This window comes from Cupressus sempervirens, chromosome 10 (genome assembly GCF_028749045.1).
Source record: "Cupressus sempervirens isolate cs-2001-9-10 chromosome 10, ASM2874904v1, whole genome shotgun sequence".
NCBI classification, from domain to species: domain Eukaryota; kingdom Viridiplantae; phylum Streptophyta; class Pinopsida; order Cupressales; family Cupressaceae; genus Cupressus; species Cupressus sempervirens.
Genome location: NC_143127.1, coordinates 209,381,432 through 209,408,086, shown reverse-complemented (window position 1 = coordinate 209,408,086; position 26,655 = coordinate 209,381,432). Strand labels below are relative to the sequence as shown.

At 34.8% G+C, this 26,655-nt stretch overlaps 1 pseudogene; it reads right to left on the bottom strand.

The window, feature by feature from the left end:
* Window positions 1-9,979, bottom strand: part of LOC149533370 (coatomer subunit beta'-2-like) — a 34,179-nt pseudogene extending 24,200 nt beyond the window's left edge.
* Window positions 9,980-26,655: the final 16,676 nt, after the last annotated feature.

Here is a 26,655-nt window from a genome sequence, read left to right as displayed (position 1 = left end):
TGACCATTTTGGAGTCTTTGATCAGTATTGTGATCTATTATTGGGATACTTGTTGGTTGCTCGTTGGAGAACCATTGGATATTGTAACTTATTATTGATGCCTTCAGTTGCTGATAGAGAACTGTTGTGATCATTATGATTATCATTTGATGTTTTCCAGTCGCTTGTATAAGGCTGAGGTGATATTTGTGATTTGTGATTTCATGAGCCTAGGCTAGGTTATCTATGTGTAGTGTCAAGAAGTGGCTTGCGATGGGGGTCGGGGCCCTAAGTGGCTGCCAAGGTAACTCATTGTAAGTTGTTTTAATAAGTGGAAACATCTGATATAAATACTGACTTAAATGAATCTAATAAGATAACTGTATGTTCTCTCCCATGCCTTGAGTGCTAGTACAGACTAGGATGGGCTAGAGAGAACACTTGGTTACGACCTTGCATTCTGTAGTATGCCTTGTCAGTACGAGAGGATACTAGTGGCCGCAGGATCATAGGGGACCCGAGATTCCTAAGGGATTGCTCGGTAACTTCCAGCGTGACTTTTGCGATGACACTTTCCCACTTGCATAGTAGGTTTCCTACGTGTCTTTGTGGTGCCTCTGGTTTTAGATGTCAATCTTTTTAGGAACCCTTGAGTTAGCATACTTATAGGATTTCCTAGACTTAGAGAGTATTTATGATTATATGTTTTGTTATCCTATTTGGGACTTGAGACTATCTCCTCAGTGTGGTGGGAGTGGACCATTTAGGTTCCACGCGGTCGGGTGGTAGTGCTTTTTACTCTTACCATTGAGATCCGTCCGAGACACCGTGGCTGGAGTATTACTATTGGCTTATACCTTCATTCTGTTCATGGATTATTGTGATGAATGGTTAGATTTTATGATGGATGTTTTATCTTTTTATGATGGATGGATGTATCATGTATGGTATATGATTTTATTTATTTTACTATATTTGTATCATGGATTTGAGGATGATGTATCTTTATCTTTACATATGTATATTCTTTTAAGCCTTTCATACCTTGTGACATGTACAGTGGATGATTGAGCATTCCGAATTAATTTTCCAAGAGGCATTCAGAACAATTGTATATTTTACGAACATTAGACTTTTCATTATTCTTTCATATGAATGTATTAAATGATGGACTTAGTTTTAGATTAGATTTTAAATGTGATTCAACATCATGGGATCTTTAAGGAATGTAACTTGTTATGTGTGTTATTGCTTCCGCTACTTTTTGATTGATGTGTATGTTATACTTTCTTTTTAAAAAATAAAAAATGCTATCAAACTTAGTCAAACTTTAGGTTATTTCTTTTGGATCCCTTGGTGGGGTGTTACATTTAAGAGACACTCCTATTAGTTTAGAGCCTTACAAGGATTTTGAGGAGGACTTAGATATCATGATGGCCTAAATCATCAAAAGAACTAGAAAGTGGGTCGAATGGACTACTGTGAAGACGAGTAGAAGTAAAATCACATTGGCTCAAGCTTCTCCAATAGCTACATCTCCTTCCTCCTCTCAAGGTTACACAATAGGTGTAACCTTGGCCATTACTCAAGGACCAACTCAACCATCAGGAGGAGGTGGCCAACCTCTAGATAAGAACATCCCCATGGCTAAGACTTGTCATGATGGCTCCCTCCCAATTATTGGAACCCAAACTAATGCCAAGAAGAAGAAGATAGAGGAGCCAAAGGATAGTGTTGTTACACAAATTCCCTCTCCTCATGTTTCCTCATTTCCTTCTCCTCATGTCTCCCTAGTCTTGTCATCTCATCATAGCCTAGTTCTTCAAGTAAGTGCAACATTTCTGCAACCAAGTAGCCCCCAGTGCAGATAGTGGATTTGGGAGATGGAAATAGTAGTAGTAGTGAATCTACTGAATCTGATGAGGCAACTAAAAGAACCTTGGAGGTGGAGAAAGGCTAGAGTTCTTCCAAGCTCATTTCTTAGGCCCTAAAGAATCCCTTCTCTTCAACTGTGGTGGAAATTACTCCAATCAAGAAGAAGATGTTTAGCATAGACTCACTTGGTATGGCCTCCAAGGTGATAGGCATAGATTCATGGTTGGAGGATACTTTAGAGAAGAAGAGAAAGAGGAAGGATGAAGGTGCTTCAAACAAGGATGACTTATCTATTGCAGTTTTCTCTAGGTCTACTTTAAGTAAGGTCAAGAAGCAAAAGACATTGTCTATCCTTGGACAAGATCTTGAAACTAGGCACTTAATAATGGAGATTGTGAAGCCCACCAAAGATGGACAAATGGAAGATATGATCGTAGATGATTTCACTCTACACTTGGTGGATCTTGGAGAGGCCAGACATGACACCAAGGTTGGCTTGTGGAAGTCAACCAATGAAGTAATTGAAGGACAATTTGAAAACCTCAAGTTGTCAAAGGTTAGGATGAAGGCTGACATAGAAGAGCTGAATAGATTTATTAGATAATTGGTCACTCCATTGGCAACTATCTCTAAAATGTTAGTAACAAGAAATTCTACTGCTGCCAAAGTTCAACCCTTATGTCTCAACCTTAGGAAGATAGGCACTTTGGCCAAATTGGTAAAGACTGAACTTGAAAGCTCAAATCAGAGGAATGCTAGCCAAGTATTGGAAGAGGAAGAATCAAGAGCTAAAGCTTTACAAAGTTTTTTTTTAGAGGAGAGACATCCAAAGAGAAAAAAGACAATTGAGATGTGAAGCTCAAAGACAAAACAAACCTAGCACCCTGGAAAAAACAAGGTTCCTCAGAAGTACCAAAGAACAGGGTGGGCAAGACCATATTTTTGATAAACTTACAGAACTTGGTTTTCCCATCCTAGACATTTTGAAATGGAAAGGTGAAAAGAAGAGTTGAAGTAGACCAACTTCCCCTGTTAGGAATCAAAGCACTTCACATACTACCTGCTAGGTATTGGCTGTTAGATTGTGGTGACTGATCAGGAAAGTATTGTACATACTTCATAATTTTGGGCCGACATGTAGTTATTAATTATAACCCTAAAGCATTTAAAATGCTTGTATAAAAGGGCTTAGGGTTAGGGATTGTTTTGCAAGTTGTAATGTGAAATTGGTTCTTGCGATGATATTGAGCTATAAGGGATTATGGATTGTAATCAAGTTGTAATCACTGGATCATAAAAATATTAGACTTTTTGTTTGGTTGACATAGCCCAAGGATTGGGTGAACCATGTTAAATCTTGGTGCCTTGTGTTCTTTTAGTGTGATCTATTATTTTTTGTTATTTGTTATATTTACATGTAATTGTTATTTATGTCCATGGTTTATTCCTAATAAGTGGTATCAGAGCCTAGTTGTTTTTCAGTTATCCTCTGTAGGAAAGTTTCATAGTTGAGTGGGAGTCTCATGGTTGAGTAGGAGCAATGACAGATGAGGGCAAGCTGAGGGTTGATAGGTTTAATGGGCAGAACTTCTAGTTATGGAAGATGCAAATGGAAGACTATTTGTATCAAAAGGATTTATGGAAGCCGTTGGAAGGCAAAGCCAAGAATCAGGGATCTATGTCAAATGATGAATGGGATATTTTGGATAGAAAGGCACTTAGAAGCATTTGATTATGCCTAGCACCATCAGTGGCATTTAATATTACAAAAGCAAAGATGAAAGAAGAATTGATAAAAACCCTAGCGATACTGTATGAAAATCTCTCAGCTTCAAACAAGATATTTCTCATGAAGTATTTATTTAATATGAAAATGGTAGAAGATGGATCTGTTATAGATCATTTAAATGAGTTTAATACTATTACTAGTTAGTTATCTTCTATGGGTATCAATTTTGAAGAATAAATTAGGGCTCTCTTAATTTTGTGTTCTTTGCCTAAAAGCTGGAATGGCTTGGTAATGGTTGTGATTAATTCTATTCCTAGATCTAGTACCCTAAAATATGATGATGTGATTGGTGTTGTTTTGAGTGAGGAAACTCATAGGAAAACCTCAAGTGCATCTACATTAGGAAGTGCTTTGAATGCACAAAGATGGGGGCAGAATGATTGAGAGAGAAAGTAATTCTAGAAATAATGGGAAATCAAGAGGAAAGTCAAAAGGGAGAAGGTCTCAATTGAGAGGACCAAACAATTGTTGGTACTATGGAAAAATAAGGCACAAAAAAAAAGATTGTTGGAATTGAAAGAAAAATGAAGGAGATAAATGAGATGGAGACAAGAAGGAAAATGTGGTAAGTAACAAATCCAAAGAGGATGCTTTGCTTCTGTCTTTAGAAAGTGTTGATGATTCATGAGTTTTAGATTCTGGTGCTTCATTTCATGCTACACCTCATAGAGGTTATTTCATTGATTATGTACGAGGGGATTTTGAGCTTATTTATTTGGGGGATAATGAACCCTATCAGATTGTTGGAAAGGGAAAAATTAAGATTAAGTTGCAGAATGGGAATCACTGGCTACTACATGAGGTAAGACATGTTCCAAGGCTGAGTAGGAATTTAATTTCAGCAAGGCAACTTGGAGATGAGCATTGTGTAGGTACTTTTAATGATAAAAATTGGAAGGTTTCAAAAGGTTCCCTTGTAGTAGCAAAAGGTGTGAAAGTAGGCACCTTATATCTTTGTACAAGTCATATTGTTCCTTCTACTTTAATTGTTTCAGAGAAAAATGAATGTTTAGGAACAATTGTTGTAGTTGAGCAAGGAGAACAAATAGCTACTATAGGTTCTGATATAGCATTGTGGCACAACAAACTTGGGCACATGAGTGAGAAAGGTATGAAAGTACTTCATTCAAAGAAAGTTTTACCACATCTAAAATGTGTTAATATGGATTTCTGTGAAAGTTGTGTGTATGAAAAACAAAAGAGAGTGAGTTTTGCAAAGATTGGAAAGGAAAATAAAAGGAAGAAATTAGATCTTGTGCATACCAATGTAAGGGGACTGGCTTAGGTATCTTCCCTTGGTGGCTCTCATTACTATGTTACATTTATGGATGACACAACTAGAAAAGTATGAGTTTATTTGCTTAGACAAAAATTTGATGTATTTCAAAATTTTAAGAAATGGAAATGCTTGGTTGAAAATGAGACTGGTAAAAAATTAAAATGTCTCAGATCTGATAATGGTGGTGAGTATTGCAGTCATGAGTTTTAACATTATTGCTTTGCTAATGGTATTCATAGATAGAAAACTATTCCAAGGACTCCACAGGAAAATGGAGTGGCTAAATGCATGAACAAGACTATAATGGAACATGCAAGGAGCATGAGGTTGCATGTTGGGTAGCTATCAATAGTGTTGTATATTTGATTAATAGAGGTCCCTCTACTCCTTTGGGCTGTGGTATTCTAGAGAAGGCATGGACTGGTAAGAAGGTGAGCTATTCTTTTCTCAAAACCTTTAGTTGTGAAGCATTTGATCACATAGATTCTGAAAATAGAACCAAGCTAGAAGCTAAGTCAAATAAATGTGTATTTGTTGGATATGGCATTAATGAGTTTGGTTATAGGCTTTGGGATTTTGAAAATCATAAAATTGAAAGAAGCAAGGATGTCATATTCAATGAGAAAGTGTTGTACAAAGATCTATTATAACAACATGAGAAGAAAGAAGATGATTATGTAGTGTTGGATGATACTCCAAAAGTTGATGTTTCAGCCATTCCTCATGATGTGCAACAACCGCAAAAACAAATACCACACACACCAGTGAATGTTAAATAGTCAACAAGGAAAATTAGACCTCCACAAATATTTTCTCCCTCTTTGTATTCTATTTTACTTACTAATGCTGGTGAACTTGAAAGTTATGATGAAGCTCGTGGATACTAAGATTCAGTAGGAGTCTGCAATGAAAGATGAAATGGACTCTTTGCTGAAGAATAAGACATGGAATTTGTGCAAGTTGCCTACAAGTAAAAAGGCTTTACAAAATAAGTGGGTTTATAGGTTAAAAGAAGAGAATGGAGGTAAGAAAAGATTTAAAGCCAGGTTAGTTGTAGAAGGATTTGCACTGAAAATGGGAATTGATTTTGATGAGATATTTTCTCCTATTGTTAAAATGACTTCTATCCATATTGTTTTAAGTCTAGTGGCTACTGAAGATTTTTATTTAGGGCAGTTGGATGTTAAAATAGCCTTCCTTCATGGTGATTTGGATGAAGAGATATATATGGCTCATCCATAGGGATTTTCTGTCAAAGGTAAGGAGAATTTAGTGTGCAAATTGAAGAAAAGTTTATATGGCTTGAAGCAAGCACCTCGGTAATGGTATCTAAAATTTGATAGTTTTATGCATGAGCATGGTTATAGTTGGTATCATTCAGATCATTGTGTCTACTTTAAGAGGTTGGATGATGATAGCTACATTATTTTATGTTTATATGTTGATGATATGCTTCTAGCTGGGTCTAACATGGATCACATTAAGGGGCTAAAAAGCCAATTAGGACATACATTTTCCATGGAGGATTTGGGGGTGGCAAAAAAAATTCTTGGTATGAAGATTTGCAGAGATAGGAAAAATAGAACATTGATGCTATCTTAGGCTGATTATGTTGAGAAGGTGTTACAATGTTTCTCTATGGAGAATGATAAAGTTGTTAGCACACCTTTACCTGGTCATTTAAAATTGACTAAGGAAATATGTCCCAAGACACTATAAGAGGAGGATAAGATGTCCAAGGTACCCTATGCTTCAGCTATAAGAAGCTTGATGTATGCTATGGTATGTACTAGGCCAGATATTTCACATGCTGTGGGAGTTGTTAGCAGGTATATGAGTCATCTAGGAATTGAGCATTGGAATGGAGTAAAATGGATTCTCAGATATTTGAGAGGAACATCCAATAAGTGTTTACACTTTGGGGGCTCTACTACTAATTTATAGGGCTATGTTGACTCAAATTTGGTAGGGGATATTGATACTAGGTGGAGTAATATAGGTTATGTCTTTACTGTTGGTGGGGTAGCCGTGAGCTGGGTTTCTAAGTTACAAAAGGTTAATGCTTTATCCACTATAGAGGTAGAGTATGTAGCTACTATAGAGGTAGCCAAGGAGATGATATGGCTTCAATTCTTCTTGCAAGAATTGGGACATCCTCAGAAGGATAATTATTTGTTCACAAATAGTCAAAGTGCCATTCATCTTGCAAAGAATTCAACTCTACATTCAAAGACCAGACACATACAGTTGTGGTACCATTTCATTTGGTCAGTTTTGGAGGATGGATAATTAAAGTTGGAGAAGATACATACCAATGACAATCCAGTAGATATGTTGACAAAGGTAGTAACAAGGGAGAAGTTGAACTCCTCTTTAGTTTTGGTTGATCTTCTAGACTAAATATGAATTAAAAAATTGTAGAGTCTAGGGTGGTTTGATCCAGTGGGAGCCGCATGTGGTAGCGGTATTGCTATAGGATTAGTCTCCAAGTGAGAGATTGTTGTTTAGTGTGGAGCCTAATTAGTCCCCAAGTGGGAGATTGTTAGATTGTGGTGACTGATCAGGAAAGTACTATACATACTTCATAAATTCTTTGGGGTTTAGGGCATTACCCTAAAGAAAAAAAATTTGGGTCCTATTTTATTGAGATTTTGGGCTGACATGTAATTATTAATTATAACCCTAAAGTTGTTAAAATACTTGTATGAAAGGGCTTAGGGTTAGGGATTATTTTACAAGTTGTGATGCAAAATTGGTTCTTTCAGTGGTATTGAGCTGTAAGGGATTATGGATTGTAATCAGGTTGTAATCACTAGATCATAAAAATATTGGACTTTCTATTTGGTGGATGTAGCCCAGGGATTGGGTGAACCACGTTAAATCTTGGTGCCTTGTGTTCTTTTTGTGTGATCTATTATTTTCCGTTATTGGTTATATTTGCATGTAATTTTTATTTCTATCCATGGTTTATTCCTAACATTGGCCCTACATGAAATTACTACTCCCCCCATTGTCAATTTTCTACCATACCTTGCTAGAATAATTATGGTTGCTCTATGGGCTACAGAAATAGGACCATTAGCACTAACAGCTTATCACCCACTCCCAGCTGGTTCAAGAAAGAATTTCCCTAAATTTTTAGGTAACAAGAAGGTTACCACAGTTGAACAAATTAAGGCCTTCTTTTCAACTTCTCACATCTTAGGAGTTGCACATGAGGATGTTGTCATAAGATTATTTGTGGAAACCTTGATAGAAAGTGCAGTAGACAGGTTCTATCATCTAGATGATGGCTCAATCACTAATTGGGATACAATGAGAATGACTTTTGAGACAAGATTTAAAACTGTTGAAGATGATCATGTCCTATTAAAATAGTTGACATCTATTAAAAATCAACCTACCATGAGTATGAGGGATTTTGTTGCTACTTTCAATAAGATTGCTAGTAGAATTCCAACTACTGACAAGCCCACTACCAGTAATCTAAAAACCTTCTTCATATGTGTGATTCCCCTGGATACCAATTATGACTTGAGAAGGGCACATCCCATATATTTAATAGACACACAAAAGAAGGAAATTGAATTTGAAGATGACTTGATTTCCATGGGAAAATGGAAGTGAGAACTTCAAACTAAAGGAAGTTCCAATAATAACACCACATCATCTGATGAAATGATTTAGAAACTACCAAATGAGTTGGTAGCAGTAAAAAGGAAATTACTTGGTGCAATTATCAAAATTCGCTAGGAAGGAACAATGATGGAAAATTCACACAGCCCATAGGCTCACAACCTAGGTTGGTAATTGAGGTGGCACCCAAGAAAGGAAATATGTGTGTGTTTCATTTGACAACAAATCATGATAGTGAGAGCTATCTGGAAACTACACGTATGATGTATTTGTTGTCCACCGATGAGTTGAACACTACAACTCCCTATTCTGAGTAAGATTCATACTCAAATGGTGACTCTAGAAATTTATTTTTGGATTATGAGTCAGATTTTGAACAAAGAGGCAAATGTTATGCAACTATTGATGGAACTTCATACACATTTTTGACTTGAGGTCAAAAGAAAAAGAATCAAACCTCTAGTCATGCTCATAGGAATGCTCCTAGTCCTTCAATGAATAATGTTCATGTAATTCAAGGAGTATCTACATCTCAAACAAGTGAGGACAAAATTCCCTTTGATTTCATTCAATTTTGTGAAGAATCAAAAATCCAAATTTCCTCCATAGATTATTTGAAGTCTCATCCCTCTAAGTTGAAAAGACTGGTAGATCATTGTAAAGGGAATACTTTAGATTTAAATCAAAATGTGACCATGGAAGAAAGAAATGAAACTTTATAATCCAACCTTTTTAATCAAGAAGATTCTACTATTCTAGCAACCTCTCCTAGACAAAAACCTAACCCATTCTATATTTCATTATACATCAATGGATGAAAATTGAGCAATTGTATAATAGATTCAGGTGTGTCAGACAATGTTATGCCTTATTCTATAGCTAAGGCCCTAGCTCTCAACCTTACTAAAGTTCATGGGAGATGTTACTCTATGGATGCCAAACAGGTTCCCTTGCTTATACATATTAAAGATGCTCAAGTAGCCTTAGCTTCTCATCTAGAAAAGAAACTCTTACTAACTATTCTAGTGGTGGATACTACAACAAGCTATAGACTTCTCTTAAGAAGGAGTTTTTTGTCGAGACTTACGAGGAGAAATAAAACCAGATTGGTCACAAGCAATAATACCCATAGGAAATAAGAAAGATAAACTAGAACCTAAAGAAAAACCAAAATTTATTGTGCTAAAGCTAAATGATCCTAAATCTCATATCCTCTACCAAGAGCTAGAGTTTGGAAATTACATGTTATTTACTGAAGACATTTTGAATGAGAAAGAAACTGAAGGCTCAAAAATGAAAACCTTAAGTGAAGAGAAAGATTCATCATCTATATGGACATTAGAGTTCGATGGAAGTTGTTCCTCATCAAGATCAGGTGTACCTATACTGTTAATACCCCTTGAAGGAGAACCTGAACCCATGGCTTTCAAGTTGGAGTTTTAGAATACAAATAACACTATGGAGTACAAAGCTCTACTTGTAGGGATAGTGGCTGTGAAAGAAAAAGGAATAAAGATCCTGAAAGCTCGAGGTGATGTAGAGCTCATTGTAAGACAAATTAAAGGGAAATACTCTATGAAGAATCACAAGTTAAAGAATTATAGAAATAGATTTTGGGATGAAATAGAGGGTCCTTATGCCTTTTGTGTCAAATCAATACCAAGAGAGATGGATACCAAAGCAAATTCATTAGTGGTTTCCGCTTCCTTGTTACTTCCTCATCTAGAATTCAAAGACAAGAGGTATTAGGTAGAAATCATATATTGAGCCTCTATCCCTAACAATGTGGAGTCTTGGAAAGTTTTTGAAGATGATAGAAGTTTGCAACTATTCCTTGAAAATGAAAAACCTAGTTCTGGACACGAATCCAATGATGATAATCATGAAAACGTTGATGTTGAGTGGAAAGAGAATTGAAATTATGAAGTCCAATTGCAAGGTAATATCATTCCCCCATACTCTATATCTCTAGAAAAACTATTCAATAGACATGATGATTACATAAAACAAAAGAGGATAGAAAAGGGTCCTACTACTGGTGAGTATGAAGGGGTGAATATTGGGGATACTCATGATCCTAAAATAGTCAATATTGGAAAATGTTGTTTTCTTGAAGGGAAAGAAGCTACAAAACAACTCTTCATATAATACTAGTATGTTTTTTCCTAGAGTTATGAAGATTTAAAAAGCTATAGAGGTAGGAAGATAAAACATCAAATTCCTCTGAAGCTTGATGCAGTCCCTTTCTAGCAAAAGCAAAGGAATTATAATCCTAAGGTAGAAGATGCTGTATTTTGGGAAGTAGATAAGATGGTGAAGGCAAAAATCATCTATCCCATCCATCATTCCACCTGGGTACCTAATATAGTACCAATCAAAAAGAAGAATGGAGAAATAAGGATCTACGTTGATTTCTAGAATTTGAACCATACATCTATGAAGGATAATTTTGCTCTCCCCAATATGGATTACTTGCTACAAATAGTGGTTGGAGCCAAAATGATGTCCATGCTTGACGGGTTCTCAGGTTACAATCAAGTTGAAGTGGGAGAAAAGGATCAGCATAAGATAGTGTTCACCACTCCTTGGGGTACATTTTCATATCACAGAATACCCTTTGGGCTCATTAATGCTAGCACTACATTTCAAAGGTGCATGAGTAAAATATTTCCTGATCTAAGGAATTGGATTATAGTTATATATCTAGATGACCACATCATGTTTTCAAAGAAGAGAAAAGATCACATAGAAGATTTGAAGAAGGTACTGCAAAGGTGTTAGGAACATGGAATCTCACTTAATCCAAAAAAATCCATTTTTTGTGCGACAGAGGGAAAGCTCCTTGGTCATATAGTTTCTCAAGAGGGTATTAGAATTGATCTTGAATGAGTCAAAGCCATTTGAAGATTGAGCCTACCATCAAATAAAATAGGATTTAAATCATTCTTCGGGCAGGTGAGTTTCTTTAGAAGGTTTGTAGCAAATTTTGTAGAACCACTAAGTGTATTGTGGACATGATGAAAGGAAATTAAAATTTTTAATGGAATGAGGCAAGAAAGAAGACCTTTTAGAATATAAAAACTATTATTTCTAATGCTCTAGTACTATGCCACCCAAATTATAAGCGAGATTTCATCATTTACTGTTATGCCTTAAACACACTTTATCGGCAATACTTATGCAAGATAATGTTGAAGGAATACAAGCCCAAATAGCTTTCATGAGCATACCCCTAAAAAATCATGAGTTGAAGTACTCACAAATTGAGAAACATGCCTTTGTAGTAGTCAGAGCACTTTAAAAACATTATTTTACATCTTGCATTCACATTCTATGGTTTATGTCTTGGATGTAGCAGTAAAAAGTGTGTTGACACAATAGGACGTAGGGTGTAATGCTAGAGGAACGTGGATAGAAAAAACACAAGAGTATGATACTGAAATTAAGCCCACTAAGCTAGTGAGAGGCAATTCCCTATGCAAATAAATTGCTAAAAATAAGATTGTTGAAGAAATAGAAGAATCAGGAGGAAAACAACTAGTATTAGTAGTAGGCATGCAAGATTCCTAGTTTGAGAATATTGCCTACTTACTGACTTATGGAGAATGTCCAAATGGCTTAACAGCAAGGCAAAGAAGAGATCTTAAAATGAAAGTAGCTAAATATGTAATTTGGGATGATAAACTATTTTAAAAGGCTATACGTTTCTTAGGTGTGTGGAAAAACAATAGCAAGAAAAACTGTTGAGAACATTTCACGATGAAGCCAATGAGGGACATTTCTCATCCTCAGTCATGGCTTTCAAGATATTAAGACAGTGTTACTACTAGCTAGGAATGTTAAAAGATGCCTAATCCTAGGTGGAAAAATGTGAGAAATGTAAGATGTTTTCTAGATGTCCCCAATTAGTTGCTTTGCCTCTCAGGCCTATCATCATTGGAAGGCCTTTTCAACAATCAGGTCTCAATTTCATCGGACCTATCAACCCAACATCTAGTGCTAGTCACCAATATGTGATGACTATGATTGATTATTTCACTAAGTGGGTAGAAGTAAAAACAACCAAGAAAACTACTTCTAAAGTAGTATGTGAATTCATTAAGGAAAACATACTGGTTAGGTTTGGTGTTCCTGTCAAATTGGTGATGGACTATGCAACCTATTTTTCTTCAATTGAGATTACCAATTTTTGCTCTGAGCATGGAATCACAGTTAGTCATTCCTCTAATTATTTTCCACAGGGAAATGGTCAAGCTAAGTCCAATAACAAGAATTTGATGAATATTGTCAAGAAATTGGTGTCAGATAATTAGAAAACTTGGCACAAGAAAATTCATGAGGTACTATGGGTAGATAGGGTAACACCTAAGAGGGCGATTGGTATATCTCTTTTTGAATTAGTCTATGGAACTAAGGCTAATCTCCCATTACCTTTGGAATTGTCTACAAAAAAACTTAGAATAGTAATTGAAGATGATATCTATAAAGATGGCTTAGAAAAGAGGATTTTGTACTTGAGCAAGCTTGAAGAGGAAAGAGAAGAAATCATGGATCACATTACACAACACTAGATGTGAGTGAAGAATTTGTTTGATAAGAGGGCAAGACCACAGAAATTCATGGTAGGAGATAGTGTGTTGCTATGGGATAAGTGAAGAGCTCCAAAGGGTATGCATGAAAAGTTTGATACCTTGTGGAAAGGTCCATTCATAATTCATCACGTGTTCAAGAATAATTCTTTCAAATTGGCTCACCAAGATGGTGAAGTGCTACCTTTGACCTAAAATGGTCAAGATCTAAAGCTTTATCAAATTTCAAACTGAGAATAGGTAACCCCTATATTGTATTATAGTTACATTTAGTTCCTTTTTGTGTTTTCCTAGTTAGTTTTCCTTTCTTTCCTTTGCTTCCTTATTTTTCCCTGCTTTAGTTTTGTTGTGTTGCCACCTTTTATTTTTACAAAATGAAAGATTTTGAGTTCCTTGCTTGGGTATAGTCTACCCAAGTTCCCAGTCAGAGCCAGTTGTTGCCTCACTTTTCACCCTATAACCATTTTGCAAAAGTGAAGAATTTGGTGTCTTAGTTAAGCCTGGGTATGTCTGTGTCTAGTTTTAAGTTCCCTTAGGTGAAAAGAGTCTTCATCAAATTTTTCATCTTTCCCTTCTCCCACATTTCATAGCTGGGAAGTTTTCCTTTATGTTCTGAGTCTTATAGGTAGCTTAGTACCGAATCTAATTGAGATTCTTGCAACATCCAAAAGTATTTACAAAGCTGAGCTTTCTCGCCACTTATCATATTTTCAGTGAAAAGAGGAAGCTTGTAGAAAATTGAAAATTTCCTTCTCCTTAGCGGGTTTTCAACCCATTAAGATGATTTCCCACGAAGAGTAACAAATGATACCCAAGGATCTATATAAGAAGATAATGAGATATCTTATTGAAAATTCTCGTTTTCACTATGATATACTACTTTGGGAAATATTCATGATTCTTCACAACACTCAAAATCATCTTAAGTGAAAAACTCAACACTAACTTCTCTTCAGCAGGTTTTCAACCCATGAAGTACATTTTCCACCAAAGGCAATTGTAAAGGAAAAGAAACAAGGAAGTGGGTCCCTTTTGACTTTCGTGCCTTTTAAAACTCTTTGAATGCAAAGGAAATATTAACTCTAAAGATAAAGTTTAAAGGGAAGCCTATGCAGAGAAATGAAAATCATCTTCTCCTTGATGAGTTTTCAACCCATGAGGACAATTTTCCACATTCAAAAGAAAATCAACCTTGTAAGTGGATTGGACCCAAAAATCATACACAAAAAATCTTAGGATGATAATGGAAATAATCTAACCATTGTGGGAAAGGTATACTAAGCAAAATTTGATTAGGTAGATATTTCCTTACAAGTTACTTTGTTCATAATTTTTTGAAACTTAATGGGAAATGGGAAAGTAAGTATGAAAGAATGGGAATTTATTATGGGCCAATAGAAATAGTGAAAAGATGCCAAAATATCCATTAGAGCTCCCACATTTATTATTTCAATGGATTCATCCTTTAATTTGTTTATGTGGCAAAGATCCTAAAGATCAACGGATGGATTGAGACTCTTATATAGATGGAAACATAATAGTTATTCAAACTACCACTTTTTCTTGAACTGTTATTCTGCTAAATTGCACAACTTTTCAAATATTCTATATTTGCAAGTTTAGTATCATGTTCTTCTTCTAGATTCAAAATTTCAATTCATTCCATTCTTAGATAGAATGGAAACTAGGTTTGTGAGTTTTGATGGTCTAAATGTAATCAAGTCCATATTATAGAATTTCACAAATACTTCACTCCATTTTTATGATATGCAAGATTTCCAAAAGATGTTGAAATCATAGCCAATTAACCCCATAACTAAGAAGCTCTAAGGATGTGGACTAGTGGAAGCAGCTAGTTTCCTAGTGGTAGTCCAATCTCCAAAATTAATTTATGAATTCATAAATTACTACAATTTGGATACCAAATAGATTATATTACCAGATGATACAGTATTGATCTCCATTAATAGGCAAATTGTGTTGAATTTCCTCTAAGTTCTAGAATGGGAGGAGTTTTTAGATTTGACAATGGGAGGAGTAGTCTCTGAGTTCTACACAAAGAAGATGATCTAGAGGAAGGAGATTATGCAGTCCTAGTTTTAAAATTCGCAGAGCACCAAGAGTAAAGTCCCCAAAACTCTATTTGGTAATAATCTTAAACATGAGATTGTAGACATTTTGGTTCTCTTGCATAGATTGAAAGGTGAGGTAGAAGCTCTAAATTTTATTGAGCAATATTTCTTTCTGGTACAAGTTATTTGTTTAGATTTACAATATATTGATTGGTCTCATAAGGTAAGTGAAAATCATTCCAATGCTCTTAGTTCCACAAAGTTCTACAACAATTTCTATATGTCTTCCTTTCTAACTTACATGTTATCATCTCTACAGTTATGGCCATGCCTCCCAAGAATAGAAAATTTATCTTGATGATGTGAAGTGTTATGAGTTCTATCCATGTTTGTAATTGCAAAATAGTTACATTGAGTATGTAAAATTTAATGACACATTCACTATGAGAATTTGTAGGGAGCTCTAGGGATGCCTAGAGAGGAGATTCAACCCAAAAGCAATGGTGGCTATTAGCCAATTTGAAAGTTATTTTACCCAGTTCTCATCTTTCTCATATTGTTTCTTTGTAGCTTTCGATGGAATCCCCTTGAAGCTACCCAGGTATCCAAATGACATGATTGTGCTGATAGAGATTGTAAAGCAGTCAATTTAGGTGAATGTACTAAGTGGGAGCTTGAAGAAGAAGGGATATGAGTTCCCTATGAAAGTAGGGGCTTTCAGTTGTGAGTTCCAATCTAATGCAAAGAATATGCTTAAAGTGTTCAAGATGAGGTACAAATTGGAGATGTATGAGGTCTTGAGACCTATGTTTGATCCGAACGGATATGCTAGGGAGGTATTGCAGATTGGGCATGTGATCAAACACATTACCACTATTGAGAATTATTGGGGAAAATAAAAACATATAATATCAACCTTGATGTTCAAGGATTGGAGGATGATGGGAAACATATGTACAGTAATACATATCTAACTATGTTAAGAGATAGTCCTATTAGTTCAAAGCCTTATGAGCATGTTGATGATGAATTAGATATCATGATGGCCTAAATCATCAAAAGAACTAGAAAGTGGGTCAAATGGACTACTACAAAGAGGAGTAGAAGTAAAAGCACATCAGCTCAAGCTTCTCTAGCAGTTATAGCTCCTTCCTCCTCTCAAGGTGATACAATAGGTGTAACTTTGGCCATTACTCAAGGACTAGCTCAACCATCAAGAGGAGGTGATCAACCTCTAGACAAGAACATCCCCATGGCTAAGACTTTTCATAATGGATCCCTCCCAGTTATTGGAACCCAAACTGATGTTGAGAAGAAGAAGATGGAGGAGCCAAAGGATAGTGTTATTATAGTAGTTCCCTCTCCTCATGTTTCCCTAGTTTCTTCTCCTCATGTCTCCATAGTCTCCTCACCTCATCATAGCCTAGTTCCACAAGAAAGTGCTGCACTTTTGCAACCAAGTAGCCCTCCAGTGTAGATAGTGGATTTGGGAGATGGGAAGAGTAGTAGTGAATCTACTGAATCTAATGAGACAAATAAAAGAACCTCAGAGGTGGAGAAATTCTAGAGTTCTTCCAATCTCATTTCTCAGGCTCTTCTCTTCAACTGCAATGGCAATTACTCCAATGAAGAAGAAGATGTTTAGCATAGACTCACTTGGCATGGCCTTCAAGGTGATAAGCACAGATTCCTAGTTGGAGGATACTTTGGAGAAGAAGAGAAAGAGGAAGGATGAAGGTGCTCCAAACAAGGATGCCTTATCTCTTGCAATTTGCTCTGGGTTTGCTTTGAGTAAGGTTAAGAAGTAAAATACATTGTCTATCCTTACACAAGATCTTACATCTAGCACTTCAGAATGGAGATTACGAAGCCCACCAAAGAAGGATGAATGGAAGATATGACCACAAATGATTTCACTTTGCACTCGATGGATCTTGGAGAGACCAAACATGGCACCAAGGTTGGCTTGTGGAAGTCAACCAATGAAGTAATTAAAGGACAATTGGAAAACCTCCAATTGTAAAAGATTAGGATGAAGGTTGAGATAGAAGAGCTGAACATATTTATTAGACAATTGGTCACTCCATTGGCAACTATCTTTAGAATATCAATAACAAGAAATCCTACTACTACTAAAGTTCAAGCCCTTATCTCTCAACTTTAGGAAGATAACCACTTTGGCCAAATTGGTAAAGACTAGACTAGGAAGCTCAAATTAGAGGGAGTCTCCATTATAGGGAAAATTGGCAATGTTATCATAAGATTAGAAATAGAGAAGGATAACATCTTGGCAAATAACAATACTTTGGCTAGAGAAATAGTGAAGAGTGATGACTGTATCTCTCTTCTGAAGATGATTATTCAAATAAAAGAAAAGGAAGCTATTGAAGAAAAGATCTTTCCAAAAGGAGATGAACCTTTGTTCAAATGGCTTCAGAGCATGCAGTTAAAATAAAAAATGATCTTGTTAGCAGAGAGAGGACTTAAGGAGACAGAGGATAAAGTGAAGAAGAACCAAGACAAAGGTTTTGAACTAATGAGGAGACTATATAAAAATTCGTAGACTAGTGGCCAAGGGAAAGGACTCATTGGAATAACCATCATGTAGGAGAATTTCTCCAAACTCATAGATAGTCTGACGGATGCATCCTCCAGTAATTAAAATAGAGTTTCAGAACTCTAAAAACTTAGTGGATGCATCCATGTGGCCACGAGGGAATTGCCAAATCAATTGAATGTTGTGAAGGAGTTGGCCAAGGAGCATTCTAAGTGGCTCTTGAGATACACCAACATACACATGCCTAGGAATGAAGAGCTAATCCAAATCATTGTTGCTGCTAAGGAAGGCCTATAGAAAAAAAAAATGAAAAGGGAAAGAAGGCAAAGTGATTCAAATTCTGCCGCCTTTTCACTTTTTTATGTAATCATTGTAATACAATAAACTAGTTTCTTTCCATTTGGCATTCTTTTGAGGAGATGAACCAATTAAACTTCTATTGTAACAATCATCTCAAAATCATATATGTATGAAATTGAAAGATTAATAAAAAATTAGTGAATTGTTGGTGTGAAGTACTTGATGTTGTAGAGTCAATTGAATGGTATTTTGTATCAGCTATTTTCTATTCCATTTCTATTACTTGTTAATTATATGTTTTCTCCTTTATCTAAATTGAAGCAAGGAAAGAATGGAGTTTCATTCCCCTGTTTGAAAGCAGTGAATGGATGTGATAAGTAGTTTCATTACATGTTCAAAGATAAATCTCTTAGATGTTTTCCCTTTAGTTAACATTTCCTTCTCTATAGCTTATATTCTAGTTGAATCATTTTAGTAGTAGTTATTATCCTATTTTAAGTTGTTAAGCTTCATGAGTCTATAAGATGTGTGGGTTTATGAACTTAATCAATTCTTCAGAAATCACTTTTTCCCTAAGTTAGAACCTATTTAGGCCTGAATTTGTTTTACCTCTCCTATTCTCGGGTCAAGAACACACCCCAAATTAGTTTTAGGAATAGAAAATAATTCATTGCAAATCCACAATAGGGAGCTATATCTATTAATTTAGAGAAAAGTTAGTCTTTTCAGAAGCTGTTTGTAATAAGATATTGTTCATAATTTGGGCATTTAAGAGTCAGAATCTAAAGAACAATCTATTAACCAACATAAATCACAGGAGTAAGCAACTTTAATTTAGCACATGGTGTCTACAACATCTCTACATGTGAGACACCTTGTCATAATTATCCTCTCATTGATGTACATATATTCATGCACAATGGAGGATAATTCACTTCTGGTGGGCATGTGTTTAGTTGTAATGCTTATCTCCTAGTTCATTCTAGAAACATTCTAGATGTATCTTAGAGGCCTTTATATATAGGCACCTCTGTTGTACTATACAAAAAAAATCAATTGAATATCATATAGTTATTCTAATCATACTTCATTTGGTCTTTTGTGCTAGTCATTGTGCTTCTTAGTCTTGGGTGAATTTTTCCCTAAGAAAATTTCTTACAAGGTTGAGTTATGCTTATGTAATGAAGTGCAAGGATCAGTTATGATGGTGATGATATGATGTATTAATAATATACTTAAGGTTGTAAAGGTTGGTTACAGTTAGAAACTTTAGAAGAACAAGTTACTCAAAGACTGTCTACCAGGCTTGACCAATTTGCTTAGTAGGTGCCAAGCAATGTTAGTTCAAGCCAAGAAGAAAATCAATTGATGCTGAGTAAAAGAAAATTCTAGTCTACACTGAGTAAAATAGTTGATGTCGAGCAAACACAATAGGTGTCGAGTATCAGTAAATCATAGTTGATGTTGAGCAATGCAATGTGTTGAGCATCAGAAGATTAATAATGTTGAGATGCTGCATTATTAGAAAAGTCAAAGATTCACCAAATCTGAGCCAACAGGATTATTTTCTTGAATTTTTTGAACCAAGTGGAAGATAAGGATGATGAGTTGGTGGCACAAAATTTGAGGTAAACCATTTTTAGGTGGATTCCAGTGGATTCTAGGAGAAGGTTCTAGAAGAGATAAGATATGAGGTAGATACATTATATCCTACCTAATCTATCAAAACCCTAAAATGGAGGATGGAGAACAAAATGAAAAATGTATTTTAATTTCTTATTTAAGGAATGTTTGGTCATGAAACAAAGTGCCAAGGGGGAGATATTGAAAATGTTAGAGAACACTAGGAAAGAATAGAGACAAGGAATCTTCTTTGTCAAGTAACCAAGAGGGTGATTGAATTGGCATACCAAGAAATAAGGCTTAAGGAGACATATGCTTGAAGGGAGAACAAGTTGTTAGATATACAAATAATGAAAGCTAAGTGAATTGATGATTGGATTGTGATCTAAAATCTACAAGAGAGGTTGAAGTTAAATCAAATAAAGCTCTACTATTACTCTCTAACAATTGTATCAGTTAGGGTAAAATCCTTTGGACTAAGGTTGACTTAACAATCATTAGATAATCCTTTAACATTCCAAGTGAATGACCTAAAGTCCTCTAAAAATGCTCACTTTTAATAGGGTGATAAAATACCTTAACCAGGTCACATTAAATAGTGTGTGTTGTAACCTTTAATAGGGTTGGCCTTTCACAGGGCATCACTTTAGAAGAGTGAGAAATGAGTAGCATGTTACTGGTGGTTTTTCCTAAATTGGGTTTTCACATTAAATCATTGTGTCAAATGTGTTAATGTTTTATGTTTACATTTTTGCATGGTTGATTTGATAACAAGCTACAAGTTTTAGTAATTACATGTATATGAATTCTTTATGGGTTCACTAAGCTGAGAAAAGAAAAAATTTATTAGTACATTAGGACCTTGAATAACTAATTCACCCCCGCTCTCAATTATTCTAAAGAATTCCAATAATTGGTATCAAAGCCATCTGCTAAGGAATACTAGTTTAAAAGTACTAGAAGCACAAAGATCAAGATGTCAAAGAGAGATGTACCAAAGCTAAATAGAGACAACTTTCTTGCATGGAAAAGTTTGATGAAGCTACATCTTAGAGGGATTGGAGATCATGCACAATCCACCATCACATTAGAACATGTTGACCCTATTGGAGTTCCTACTATTGAAGATATGAAAAAGAAGGAACACAATTAGACAATGTTGGAGATTTCCTTTGCACTAAGCTATGCTTAGTTTAATGACATCAAAGGCTATGAAACTAAAAAGAAGATGTGGGATGTCCTACACACCATCTATGGAAGAGGCAAGAATATACAAAGAGCCAAATATGAAAGTCTGAGAGGTAAGTTTGATGACATGAGAATGAAAGAGGGTGAAAACATTGCTCATTATGTTGCTAGAATAATAATAGTGGTTAGTGCAATTAAGGGTGGAACTGGTCAAATAGATGGTGACACCATTCTAAGAAAAGTGTTAAGAACATTATTACATGTCTATTCCATTAGAGTATCAACAATCTAAGAATTGAGATGCATTCTAGGGAACAACCTAACTCTTGATGGTCTAGTAGGTAGACTCACTACTTTTTAGTTATTTAACTTTGACAATTACAAACCAGAGAGTCTTGAATTAGCTTTCAAGGCTAAATTTCTATTAAAATATTATGATGAGAAGAAGTAGAAGAAGAAAAGAAAGATAAAACATGTGTCTAGTGACAATGACATAGATGAGGAAGATGTTGAACAATTAGAAGCACTACTAGCAAGACGATTTCACAGAGGAAAAGGAAAATTCAAAGGTAAGTTGCCTATCATTTTTTCTAATTGTAATGAAATAGGTCATATTTTTTCTAGATGTCTAGAGAAGAAAAGCATAGAGGTGGTGACAAGTTCAAAGGAAAAAGAAATGAAGACAACAAGGATTATAAAGACAAAGGCAAAAATTGCTACATTGTTGAAGAGGATGATTCAAATGAACATGATGATGAAGTTGTTTATGTTGCAATGAAATATGAATTAGATGAAGATGAGGTGACTATACTTGTGACATGTGTGAAAAAAATGACAGATGGATCATTGATAGTGGATGCTCACATCACATACTGGAGATAAAAGTATGTTCATTACCTTAAACTATTATGATGGAAATAGTGTTAGATTTGGTAATGATGCTCTATGTCTGATAAAAAGAAAGGTTTCCATTAAACTCATAGACAAGATCTCATGTGATAATGCTTATTAAGTTGAAGGTCTAAATTATAATCTATTGAGTGTATCACAATTAAGCAATCTGGGATGTAGAGTTGAATTTGAAAACAAGATTTTCAATATCTATGACACAGATAGGAAATTGATAAGCAAAGGAGATCAAAATAGAAGCAATTTATTTTATCTTGATATAGAGGATGCTACTTGTCTTACTAAAAAATTTGATGATGTATGGCTATGGAACAAAAGTTTATGTCATGTTAACTTTGAAAACCTGATTAGTAACAGTAACATGAGAAAGGTTTGAGGTCAACCTAAGTTGAAAATGCCTAAAAATATAGTATGCAAACAATGTCAGCTATGACAAGGTCAAGTTTTAAAAGAAAAATCTACACCTATAAAGAGATACTAGAGATTGTTCATACTAACTTGTATGGACCAATTGATGTGCAAAGCTACAAGGGATACAAGTACAGAATATTGTTTGTAGATGATTATTCTAGAATGATGATTGTCATGTTCTTAAGGAAAAAATATAATGCTTTTCAAATGTTTAAGTGGAAATTGGCTAGAGTTGAAAAAGAAACAAGAAAAAGTTTGAAATGCTTGAGATCAGATAGAGGAGGAGAATTCACATCAAACAAATTTGAGATGGTCTGTAATTATAGAGGGATCAAAAGAAAGACAAATGAATCTAGAACACCTCCACAAAATGGAATAGCTGAAAGAAGAAAGTAGTCTATAATGGATTTTTCAAGAACACTCATGATGGAGAAGAATGTTGCTTTGAAATATAGGAGAGAAGTTGTTAGTACAATTATCTATACCCTGAACTGAGTACAAGTCAAGAAAGGTACACATTTTACACCTTTTGAATTATGGTATGTATATCCACCTAATGTAAAATATTTTAAGGTATTTAGAAGAAAATGTTACATTCTTAAGGATTTTAGAAATGGAAAACTTGATGCAAAAAGTCAAGAAGGCATATTCCTTGGTTACTCCATAAGAAGTAAAGCTTATAAGTATTTAAATAAACAAAACTAACAAGATTGTGGATAGTGCAAATGTAAATTTTGATGAGTATATAGAAGTACATGAGGAGGAATCTATGAAAGAACCAGAGTTATAAAAATAATTTGTATATTTTTATGAAGGAATGCTTGCAAAAGAAGAAGTTTTAAATCAAGTTGGAAACAAGTTTCAATAACTACTGAGTCTCACCTTATGAATGTCGAGTTGCATTTAGGAACTGAGTTACATTTAGATGCCGAGTTGTAGAATGAAGAAATTACACATTTTGATTATAAGGTCAATACACATGAAAGAGATTCTAAGATACCTAATAGAGATGCACATAGTGATACTGAAGTTGAAAGACAAATAGAGGAAACTAGGACTAAACCAAGACTATCCAAGTATGTTAGAAGACATCATCCTACTGATCAAATCATTAGAAACAAAGATGCAAGGCCAAAGACAAGAAACAAACTAAGAAGTGAATCATGTCTACTAAGTATAAAAGAGCCCAAGACAATGAAAGATGCATTGGAAGATGATGACTAGTGCAAAGCCATGGAAGAAGAAATTGAGTAGATAGAGAAGAACAAAACTTGGAGTCTAGTCCCTAGACCAAAAGATAAAAATGTGACTGGATCCAAGTGGGTGCTTAGGAATAAGTTATATGAAAATGGAGAAATCACAAGAAATAAGGCAAGATTGGTTTGCAAAGGATATGCACAAGAGGAAGAAATTGACTATGGGGAGACATTTTCCCCTATTGCAAGACTGGAAGGAGTAAGAATTTTTCTTGATTATGTTTCTTACAAAGGATTTAAGGTCTACTAGATGGATGTTAAATCTATATTTCTGATGGCATACTAGAAGAAGAAGTTTACATAGAACAACCAGAAGGTTTTGTTGATGTTAACAATAAAGGCATGGTATGCAAACTACACAAAGCTCAATATGGTTTAAAGAAAACACCAAGAGCATGTTATGAGAGACTTCAAAAGTATCTTGTGAAAATTGGATTTGAGAGAATAGATGATAACAAAAATTTGTACATGAAAACCAAAAAAAAGGTAAAGGTATTCTATTATCTGGAATCTTTGTTGATGACACAATATTTGGTGGACAAGATGCTCTATGCAACAATTTTAAAAAATAGATGAACCATAAATTTGAAATGTCAATGTTTGGAGAAATCAAATTCTTTGTAGGACTGCAAGTACATCAAATGAAGTATGACATATACATTACTCATTCAAAGTACACCAAATAAATATTAAAAGCTTTTGGACTAGAGGATTCAAAACCATTAAGTACACCCATGACAACAAGACTAAAATTGTCCAAGAATGATGATTTAGCTGAGGTAAACCAAACAATGTATAGGTCCATGATTGGTAAGTTGCAATATGTTGTACATAGTAAACCTAATATTGTTTTAGCTATAGGGATAGTTGTAAGATTTTTTGCAAATCCCAAGGAAAATCATTTAATGGCTATGAAAAGAATAATGAGATACTTCAAAGGTACAGAGGAGTTTGGCTTATATTACAAGAAGGATGAAAAGTTTGACTTGAGAGCCTACAATGATGGTGACTGGGTTGGTAACATAGATGACAAAAAAATAACTAGGGGAGGAGCACTTTTCTTAGGGAAGAGACTAGTTACATGGACTAGTAAGAAACAAAGTTGTACATTATAGTCTACTATTGAAGTTGAATATGTTGTTGCTGCTATAAACTACACAAACATTGTATGGATCAAGCAACTACTCAAAGGAATGAAGGAAGAGATCACAGCTCTAGTGATACTTTATTGTAATAATACCAATGCTATTAGTTTATCAAAGAATCTAGTGATGCATGCAAAGACAAAGAACATTACAATAAAGTATCGTTACTTGAGAGAGCTAGTAGAAAATAAGGAGGTGAAGATGGAATATGTCAATACAAAGGAGTAGATTGCTGACATCATCACAAAACCATTACCTATGGAAGCACATGAATACCTAAGAGGTAAATTAGGGGTGATACCCCTATTAAAGGAAATATAAGTAACAAGAGAACTACCCTCATCAAACAAGTTGATTGCCAAAATGTTACAAATTAATGCAGAGGATATTACTTTAGGAGCTTACTGAAGTAATCAGAATGCTAAAAACTTCAAAACAATCACAAGAAAGGTGATAGAAGGAGAAATTATTCAAAGATGCTAAAATTGCAAAAGTCTATATCTACATGTTAAGATGTAAAGATGATATTTCTTTGGCATTTTTGTCAAAGAGGGAGATATTCTAGTGATCAACAATTTGTTTTGTTCCAATAAGGAGCAAGTATAAAGAGGGAGACATTGATCAAAAAGTCAGATAGAATATCAAAGAAAGATACCAGTGATCAGAAAGGGGAGAGTATACCAGAGATTGTTATCTCATAGGGAGATAAATGCTAATGTTTTTGATTAGAGGTAAACACATGTATAATGAAGGAGAAATCTTAATCTACCTAATAAGAGGGACTTACAAGAAAGAAACTCAAGAGTCATAAGAAAGAAGTTTGTAACCTAATTAGAAGAATGAATTTGCTAATAAAGGGAGCAATTTTGATACAAGTTTTCCTTTCGGTAGTTTCTTACTATTTTAATCTAGTTAGTCTAGTTGAAGAAGTTATTTTACCATCTAGCTGACTTGGTCAATTAGTTTGGTTTTCCATTAATGCCAAAGAGGGAGATTGTTGAAAGAGATTATTGAAAAAGAGATATTGTTGAGATAGAAAATGTATTTCAATCATTGTTCTATCCCCGATGTCAAACCTGCTATTTGCTAGTAAGACAATTGCTTTTAAGACTCAAGTACTATCACTTAGTTGATTGATGAAGATGATTTGATCAATAAGAGGTAACAACACCTAGAGGAAAGGTTGAGTTATGCTTATGTAATGAAGTACAAGGATTAGTTAAGACAATGATGATATGATGTATTGATAATCTACATAAGGTTGCAAAGGTTGGTTACACTTAGAAACATTAGAAGAACAAGTTACTCAAAGACTATCCACCAAGCTTGACCAAGTTGGTTAGTAGGTGCTAAGAAAAGTTAGATCAAGCTGAGTAGAAAATGAGTTGATTCCAAGTAAAAGAAAATTGTAGTGTATGTCAAGTAAAATAGTTGATGCCAAGAAAACACAATAGGTGCTAAGCATTAGAAAATCATAGTTGAAGTCGAGTGAACTCAGAGTTGATGTCAAGCAATGCAGTATGTTTTGAGCATCATAAGATTAATAATGCCAAGTTGTTGCATTATTAGAAAAGTCAAAGATTCACCAAATCTAAGCTGACAAGTTTGTTTTCTTGAAGTTTGTGAACCAAGTGAAAGATAAGGACGATGAGCTAGTGGCACAAAATTTGAGGTAAACTACTTTTAGGCAGATTCCACTGGATTCTAGGAGAAGTTTCTAGAAGATATAAGATATGGGATATATACATTGTATCCTACCTAATCCATCAAAACCCTAAAATGGATGATAGAGAAAAAAACAACAAAAGTATTTTAATTTCATATTTAAGGAATGTCTTGTCATGAAGCAAAGTGCCAAGGGGGAGATATTGAGAAGGTCAAAGAAGACTGGGAAAGAATAGGGACAAGGATTCTAATTCGTCAAGTGACCAAGAGGGTGATTCAACTGACATACCAAGCAAGAAGGCTTAATGAGACATATTCTTGAAGGGAGAACAAGCTATCAGAGCTAAAAAGAATGAAAGCAAAGAGAATTGAGGATTGAATT